This window comes from Otolemur garnettii, unplaced genomic scaffold (assembly GCF_000181295.1).
Source record: "Otolemur garnettii isolate 467f Iridium unplaced genomic scaffold, OtoGar3 scaffold00170, whole genome shotgun sequence".
Classification (NCBI taxonomy): domain Eukaryota; kingdom Metazoa; phylum Chordata; class Mammalia; order Primates; family Galagidae; genus Otolemur; species Otolemur garnettii.
In genome coordinates this window covers 2,788,265-2,797,483 of record NW_003852565.1, presented here as the reverse complement: position 1 = coordinate 2,797,483, position 9,219 = coordinate 2,788,265, and the positions used below count along the sequence as shown (strand labels likewise).

At 46.8% G+C, this 9,219-nt stretch overlaps 1 pseudogene; it reads left to right on the top strand.

Annotated features, from left to right (window-relative positions):
* The first annotated feature begins 1,312 nt into the window (after positions 1-1,312).
* On the top strand, positions 1,313-8,723 carry LOC100946459 (annotated as a pseudogene).
* Positions 8,724-9,219: the final 496 nt, after the last annotated feature.

The following is a 9,219-nucleotide window of genomic DNA, read 5'->3' as shown; positions in this document are numbered from 1 at the left end:
CAGGCTGAATCCTCCTGAGTCTGAATTCACTGTGCTCATCTCTCCCCCCACAGTGCCTTGTAAAAGACCTGGCACATCACACAGGCCCAGTAAGTGTATGTTGAATTAAGTGAAATGTGGGCATGTATTTAATTGCTGAGTGATATGGTGGCCCTCCGGGCTAACGGAGATTAGGAACAAAGCTAAGAGGCTGCAGAGAGCTGAAGTGTTAGGAGTCACCAAGGAAACAGGACTTGGCCCTTTCAGGCAAGTAGGATTTAGAGGGGGAGGAAAGAAAAAGATCAGTCCAGACCAGAAGCTTTACACCTAGAAGGTGTCAGCAAATGAGAACAGACTTGGATGGTCTGGGAAATAATGAGACTGGCCGCATGGGACCGTATAGGGACTTAGGGGTGCAGGTGGGCTGCCCAGGAGGATACAGCATTCAGACCCACTACCCACCTGCAGCCCTTCCACCCGCCTCTCCCTGCTCGGCTAGTAGTTCAGAATCCTCAAGGTTACCAACACCCTGCAGGGTGCCTTTCCCTGACTGCTGGTCCCAGGAAGGCTTTGTTCTCACTGCACACTATCTGGATAGGTCTAGGGGAGTGGGGGAGGCACACAGAGCCCCAGAAGAGGCCTGGGTGGGGTCAGGGAGCCCTGGGGCGAACCACCCCACCTGAACTCCCCTTGAGGCGGCAGTTGTTTGGTTCTCCTCTATTTCGTGGGATTCTAATTATATCCTAGGGCTCTGGACCTCTAATGAGCCCTTACCTGGGAGATTCAACCTGGACTTGATTCTTTTTAGAGATTGTAGTTCTTAAACAGGGCGTCTTTATTGTACTGATGTAAGATATTGTAAGATGTAAGATTTTTCATTTAACTTGTAATATTCCTTTGTGGAGCAACCTATCATTATGCCTGGTTATCCCACCACATTATGAACTTTGTTAAAAGGAGGAAAAAGCAGCTTGTCTTTCTGATGGTACCAAAAAAAAGAAAAAGAAAATGAAAGAAAAGAATTGAAATAAACGAACTGAATATAAGTGATGCTATATATAAAAGGGGCTATGGGTTACCATGGCAACCAAAGTTCTAAAAATGACAGAAAGAAAAAGAACATCAGGTCGTTGTGACAAATGACACTTGAAGTGACAGTTTTCTTGTGGTGCTTGCTTTTAATTAATGCAGCTCTGTGAGAAACGTTATTATTGAATAATAGATTAATGCGGTAAATCAGGAACCTGGCTGGCAGGCTTGTTTTTCCAGGGCTGGGATAGTGAATCGGAGCGCGCAGAACCGCTGGGAGCGCAGCTCCGCCGACTGAGCACCGATGTCCAAAATCGCACCGGCGCAGAAACACCTGTCTCCAGGTGCAGCGATAAAAGCCAGGCTGAAAAATAGGACATTCGGCACACAGAAAAGCGGCTGTGTGGCATCAAAACGTCACTGGCTGAAGACGATCTAGCAGGTGGCTTTCACCGCTGGTGGCTTTTGTTAAGGGTTTCCACGCCTGCCCTGTAAGATGAAAACCCACACGTTGCTCCTTCAGCGACCTATTTCTTTTTTTCTTTTATGTAAAGGCAGAGTCTCACTTAATCATCCTCGGTAGAGTGCAGTGGCGTCACAGCTCACAGCAACCTCCAACTCCCGGAGTTAGGTGATACTCTTGCCTCAGCCTCCCAAGTAGCTGGCACCACAGGTGCCGGCCACAACGCCCAGCTGTTTTTGGCCGGGGCCGGGTTTGAACCCGCCACCTTCAGTATATGGAGCCGGCGCCCTACCCACTGAGCCACAGGCACTGGCCATCAGCGGCCTATTTCTTTCCACAGCAGAGTCCTCAGTAGGCCGAGTTCTCAACGCCCCACCCACACCAGGAGGCCGTGGTTAGAATGCACAGGCGAAGCCTCAGGGAGACGTGTAAACGAACCATGGACTCCCTGCAGCCCTGGACGTTGAGGACAAGCACGGGACACAGCACATCCCCAGGTCATAAAGCTGAGATGAGAAGCCAGGCGCCCCCTCTGCGTGGCCCCAGGCCTGTCCTCCTAGAACTGGGCCAAGCGAATTCCTGGCATGTTTATTTATTTACTACTTACTTACCTAGAACCTTAGAACAATTCTGTAAGGACATAGATACAAAGGAAAGCACTTGTAAGGGAGAGTAGCGAAAATTCCACGTGGCTGGGTAGTGGATTTCCTAGTAGGTTTGAGCAGGCTTTTCAAACCCGTATCACCTGTTCGTCCTCCACCTTCTCCCACAGGGATTGTAAGGTCCAGTCTGCTGTGTCTTCACACAATCCCTGCACTCAGCCGTGGTGAACTTGCCTAAGGCTGTGAGCTCCTGGGGGCAGAGGGCATGTCTTCCAGCTCATTTTTCCGCATATAAAAGTGGCTGAGTACATTTTTTAAATGAAGGAATGAAAAAATAAAACAAAAGCTGCATGCCTAGGTGACTCCACCAGAGTTTCACTGAATTCTAGTTACGTGAGTGAATTTATTCATCATTCATGCAAAGTGTAGGGACTGACCTTGCCTCAGTGACCAGGCAGGTGCGGTCAGTTCAGACAGTGAGGTTGGCAGTGCTTCCTGGGTCTTGGCATCCTGAGGGCTGCAGGGGCAGCAGAGCAACAAGACCGCTGGGCAGAAACACTGGACTGGAGATGACGGCAGCAGAACTCGGGAGGATAGAGATTCCTGGAGGGAATCGAAAGGCGGGGTTCGAACCTGCTAGCCCCAGTGCACGTGGCTGGAGCTCTAGCTGTTGAGCTGCAGTCATTGAGCCCAGTGTCCAGAGTTTTAACTGAAGCTTCATCAGGTAGGCATGATCAGTTGACTTATTGCCCAGTCTCAGTCTCTAGGTGGATTGACATGGTATGACCCAAAGCCTTCACCCCTAGTCATGCTGTTGTTCTCTCTAACATGGTCAGCCACACCTTAAGATTAGATGTAGTCAGTCCCTGCCCTAGAGCACATTGCTAGACTGCTCAGTGTGAACCAAGGCCCCCAGGAAAACAAACACAGTCCTGCTGAGCATAATATTCCCAGGGTGCAGAGAGCACCTCTCACAAGCTGGGGAATGAAGGCCAGACTTTTTCTTTGGGCAAGGTCAAATTCATCACTACATGTAGGCATGAGGTGTGTTCCCTGGTGGGTAGGGGGATAATGCCCTCAGACTCTCCCAGGAGCAGAGCTAGGGACAAGTGTATGTACAGACACATACACACACATTTATTAATTGCTCTATCATCTACCTATTATTATTATTATTTTTTTTGAGACAGAGCCTCAAGCTGTCCCCCTGGGTAGAGTGCTGTGGCATCACAGCTCATAGCAACCTCCAACTCCTGGGCTCAAGCGAGTCTCCTGCCTCAGCCTCCCAAGTAGCTGGGACCACAGGTGCCCGCCACAACGCCCGGCTACTTTTTGGTTGCAGCCGTCATTGTTGTTTGGCGGGCCCGGGATGGATTCAAACCCGTCACCTTGGGTGTACGTGGCTGGCACCTTAGCTGCTTGAGCCACAGGCACTGAGCCCATCTACCTATTATTTATCTAATCCATCATCTATATATACTGAATACTATGAGTTGACACCATACTTCTTTTTTTTTTCTTTTTTTGAGACAGAGACTCAAGCTGTCCCCCTGGGTAGAGTGCCGTGGCATCATAGCTCACAGCAACCTCCAACTCCTGGGCTCAAGAGTCTCCTGCCTCCACCTCCCAAGTAGCTGGGACTACAGGTGCCTGCCACAATGCCTGGCTATTTTTTTTTTTTGGTTGTAGCCATCATTGTTGTTTAGTGGGCCCGGGGATTCGAACCCACCACCTTGGTGTATGTGGCTGGCGCCTTAGCCATTTGAGCCACAGGTGCCGAGCCGACACCCATACTTCTGATACCAGTGCAATGCCACAGAGTTTATTAGCTTTTTCCCTTCCCTCTATTTGTAACTTTCTTTCCAAACTGTAAGAAACATCACAACCCTTGATATATTTACTTACTTACTTGTTTGTTGAATTCTACTATATGAATTAGTCTCTGACCTCTTCCCCCCTCTCCCACCATTCTCTTCCTCACAGACACAATCTCCATTCAAACTCTATTTGGTCTCTGACACCCTATCATTGGTCACCCCTCTGGGAGGAAGCTCCCCCTACCACATTTGTACCCCCAATAACCGTGATGGGCCACTCCCTGTGTGGACGCCATTCTCACATTCTCATCCCACTTATGCCCTGGCACTCCATATGGAGAGAAAAAGGAACGAAGAGGAAGAGATATACATTAATTTGTTAGTGAGGCCTTTTCTCAGTATGAAAAATAATACTTATTCATTGAACAGCATTTGGAACATACAGAAAAGCGTAGAGAAGAAATTGGAAGTCATCCACAATTCCACTGTTCAGAGATTTCCATTAACATTTTTCATTTTCTATTTTTCCCTTTTATAAGACCATTTAAAAATAGCTGATAACATAATCTGTGCAACAAAATCCACAGATAAATTCAAGATAAATTTGAGACCGCAGTTGATATAATGAAGCTAAGTACTGAAGCAGAAGAGTCCTACATGTGTAGGAGATAAGATTCTTTTGCTCAAGACATGGCAGTTCGCCTCAACGTGCTCTCTCAGGAGATTGTTTCTGTACAACAACATACATGTCAATAGGTTATAAACTTATTGGACTATCCGGGAAAATATGCCTGAAAATACCACCACTTTGATCATGGCGGTATTGTGCTCCGCGGTGATGTCTCCCTCTCATGAGTCCTCCTTTCTGGGTCACGGCTGTTGAGGGATGGCGGCTTGCTATTGCAGGTCATGGGTCTCTTATTTATACGGAAGTGGTGGCTGGGAGAATGGAGGATGGGTGGGTTTAGAGGAGCAAAGACAGGGCTGTAGGAGGGCCACTGATGCTGTGACTGTCATCTCACTACTTGCTGGAGGTGTCCAGACTCCTTCCCTGGGGAATAACCCAGAGGTCCACTGTTCACGCTTGGATGATGCCGGGTCTCTGGTTGTAGAGATAAAAAGTACTTTCTGGAGCCTGCAAAAAGTAGAGTCCTCGTTTCCGACTATGATGTGTCCATTTAAAGAGTCTTTATAGAGTATTAGAGGGTCACAAAGGGTGTGTCAGTGACACCCTTCCAACCCAAATTCTCTCAATTGAATGTTTAAGAAAACCAAGTGCAGGCCAGTGATTGTTTAGGTGAGAATGTTTTGGGAAGAGAATTGAGGCTGTGGTAGTGAGGAAGAGGAGGAGGAGAGAGCTGGGGAGCCCTTTGGGGAGCCTTTGTCCTTAAGGGAACACCGTGATGGATTAGATGTCAATTAGGAATAAAAACAAAAGCAACAAAGACTCGGGTTTTCCAGCATGGATGTGGGTGAAACAGCAAATGAACCCATTATCATTATTTCTGCTTTTCTTTCTCTAGCAAGTACTCCCTGAAAAAGCATCCATCCCAAAGAGTAAGAATTGGGTCGTTTGTTGGACTGCCCACAGCACCAGGAAGGGCTGAACACTCAGAATGTGGTCATTACCTGCTTCTCGGGTGAGCTTCTGGTCTGTCCTACAGTGAGCTCTGGTATGAGTATTCAGCTCCGTGGTGGTTGATAACTGTCTTTGGGTGTATTAAACAGGACACCGTGTGGTCACTGTGATTCCCACCATCTCCCTGGCCCTGCCTGAAAGAGAATGAGTGCTTTCAGGGCTAAGGAAAATCAAAGGCAGAGTGTCAACAAGGCCATGGAGTTTGCACTTAACTCCCAGGATACATTCCTGCCTTTGCATCTCTCCTGGGTAGTATATTTCTTGTATAGTTATTTATATCTTAATGTGGTTGTAATATTGACATGCTTTTTAAATAATTCATAGGAAGTGTTAATACATTACCATTAATGATTTATTTTTATTTAAAAAAAACACTAACCAGAGTGAAACAAGTATAAGTCTATAAGGAAAAATGTGAACAACAATGCAAACAACAATAGTGAACTGGCTGGTGAGTACCTAGGGCTTTTGCAGTTTATGCAAATATTAGAAAAATAGGTCACAGCCAATTCTATCCCACTTGGGGCTATATGTCACAAGATAATTCCTGTTGCTTTGCTCCTCCCTCAGAGAACTTTAAGAAGAACTCTTGTCTTATAATGAAAAAGGCCTCAATCAAAGATCAATTGCTTTTTTGTTATTTATAAACAAATTGCTTTATCAACAAAAATGAAGCTCCCTCTACTGAGGCTGCAAATAAAGGCCATTGTTTATATCTGCACGAGGCACTCACAGACTAGTATGACAGGGAGATCGGAGCCCAGCAAGAGGACAGTGACGCAATACAGAAACTGAGGGTAATGTTGTTATTGAGTTTGGGCATTACATCTCCAGCTCGCAACGTCCTAGTAGCCATAGCAAAAAGGAAAAATGGATAGGGCCTGTGGATTTCACTGCCTGCTAGAAGGAAGGTTATTCTATCCAAAGAACAAGTATTTCCAGACCCTCATTCATTCATCCTTTCAGCAAGTAGTCGCAGTACACTTAAAACGAGCTAGGAAAGAGTTATGCTTGGAAGAGACCTGCGAACAAGACAAACACCTGCTTAGATGTGATACCTTGTCTCAAGGACGACCTCTGTTATTTCTCCTCTCTGTGAAAGCACATGCCTCTCCTTTGTTGAGAGGTGAAGTCTGTTTCACCCCCTCATGACCAAAGCTGGGCTGTCTGGGACTATTACTGACCAATAGAATATAGCAGTAAGGACACTAGGTGGGTTTTGAGCCCACCTTTTTAAGAGAGGTGGCAGTTCTTATTTCCATTCATTGGGAAGCCAGCCACCATGTAAGGAATACAACTAGCTACACTCGAGAAGTCTGCAGCATGTGAGAAGCCCTGGGAATAAGACCCCACATGGTGGGGGACCAGCCTCAGCTCAGCCCAACAAGCGAGTCCAGCCAAGTGAGTGACTGTGGCAGGTGTCATGGGAAACAGCAAAACCACACTGCAGAGCCTTTCCTGAGTTACCAGCACAGCAATGTGGTTGTTTGTGGAGTATTTTGTTATGTAAACTCCAAAGCAGTAACTGGCAGTTTCAGAGAAGGCTAGCAGATAAACAAGCAGTGACAATAGGAATGACAAATACTGGGCTTGTTTGCTCTGCTCGGTATCCCGGGTGGTTGTAGTCTCACAGACATTTCCAGTCCATCTGGCCAGCTGGCTTCTGGCTAGGTTCCATCACTTGGGGACCCTGACGGGAGGCTGGAAGACAGGACGGGGAGCACATTTTCCTCTCTTCTCTAGAGCAGTGACTGACTCCAGTTTCCAGTGTTTTTGGCATTTCCGACAGAGGTAACAGGCGTCGTGCACCAGCTTTAGTAGTTCCAGAAGTGGAGGAGTGTTTCTTCAATGGGGTGGCATGCTTCAACAATCACCGTCCCAAGTGGCTGAGCACCAGCACTGCAAGCAGCCTCACTGGTTCCAACAGTGTCATCTGCGGGTTCCAATGGTGTTAAGTGGCTAAGTGCTGGGAGTGCCACCTCCTCCTCTTTGCTCCTCTACCCTTCGTCTATTAGAAATATCTAAAGCCTATTCTGTCTTTCTGACTAGATATCCATGGACACAGTGTTTATAACCCATGGTGCCCTGGGGCAATAGATAACATTTTAAGATGGGTTGTGTTTCCTTGAGCATAAACACAGTAATGACATCATTACGTGTGGAAAATGAGATAGTAGTGGTTCACACATGTAGGGGCAAAATGTTTACTGAAATTACAATCTGACCCTTGTCCCTGCAGTCCCAGTGCCTGGCTGCCCCCCACCCCTCAGCCCCCAGTTCCAGCCAGGCCCTCCACCTGCTCAGAGCTCCAGCGCCCACAGTCGCTGCACAGGAGCTAGGCACCCAGCCACAGCCCACCCAGGAGAGGGGCAGGACAGGTGCTGGGCGTGCAGAGTGCTGCAGCCCGAGAGGTGAATTTCCTCTGAGGACAAGCAAATGTGTGTCTGGAAGGGTGTTTTGGAGAGTTGCTGTAGTTTATCAAGGGATCCACAAACGCTAAAGAACTGTCTTCCAAGGGAGTGAAACTCTGGAGTGCCAATGCATCCCAAGCCTTTTGGACAGACTGAGATTCTCCAACAGAGAGAAAGGGGACTTGGGCCCAGTCAGTGGCTTTCCGTGGAGGCATTTTGGGGCACAATACAAAGATATGGATTCAGATCATTCAGGTCAAGGAGCTGACCGACTACAAAAACTGACTGAGACCATCAGAACCAACCCTGATGACAGAAGAATCATCACGTGTGCTTATAACTCAAAGATCCTCCTCCCATGGCGCTGCCTCCATGCCAGGCCCTCTGCCAGTTTTTCGTGGTGACTGGTGAGCTGTGCTGCCAGCTGCACCAGTGGTCAGGAGACATGGGCCTGGGTGTGCGGTTCAACATGGCCAGCCACTCCCTGGTCACCTGCATGATGGTGCACTCCGCGGGTCCAAAGCCAGGTGACTTTGTACATACCTTGGGAGATGCACGTATTTCCTGAATCACATTGAGCTGCTGAACATTCAGCTTTAGATTGAACCAAGGCCTTTCCTGAAGCTTGAAATACTTCTAAAAGTTGGGCAAATGATGATTTCAAAGCTAAGACTTTACAATCTGCATCCAACCATTAACATGAAAATGGTTGTTTCGAGTGCTTTGGAAGGAGTTCTGAGAACATTGTCAGTCTTTAGGCGTGGAGAGTATTGTCTGTCTTGAGGGGTTGGGCTGGATGCCCAGATGAAAGTTCTTTCTGCTCTAAAGAAAAAATAAACTTGGTCAAAATCAATCAGTAACCCATCTGTTACTAACTCTTAAGGATATTAAGTTCTAAGGATGTTGCCACTGGCAAATGTAAACATGGTGTTTCTTTTAGTAATAACAGGCCTTGGGTCTGGCTTATTCACTGAGGGTGTATGAAAATGCTGAGATTATAAACAAAGTGAGAAAAGGGAAGACTTAACGTGTTTTGAACAAAAACATGTATCAGTGTTTCAGTCTCTTGTCTTTATGAAGGTCGGTGAATTTTAAGAATTCTGTAAGCTATTCCTTTAAAATTGAGTGGGCTGAGAAACGCCATCAATCATATATAGTGTAGTTATGGACACTTAAATTTGTTTAGATATCATTACAATAAAGAAGTATTCTGCAAAAAGAAAATAAAAAATTATAATCTGGTATTACATGAGATAAAGGTCTACTGAAGATAAGGTAT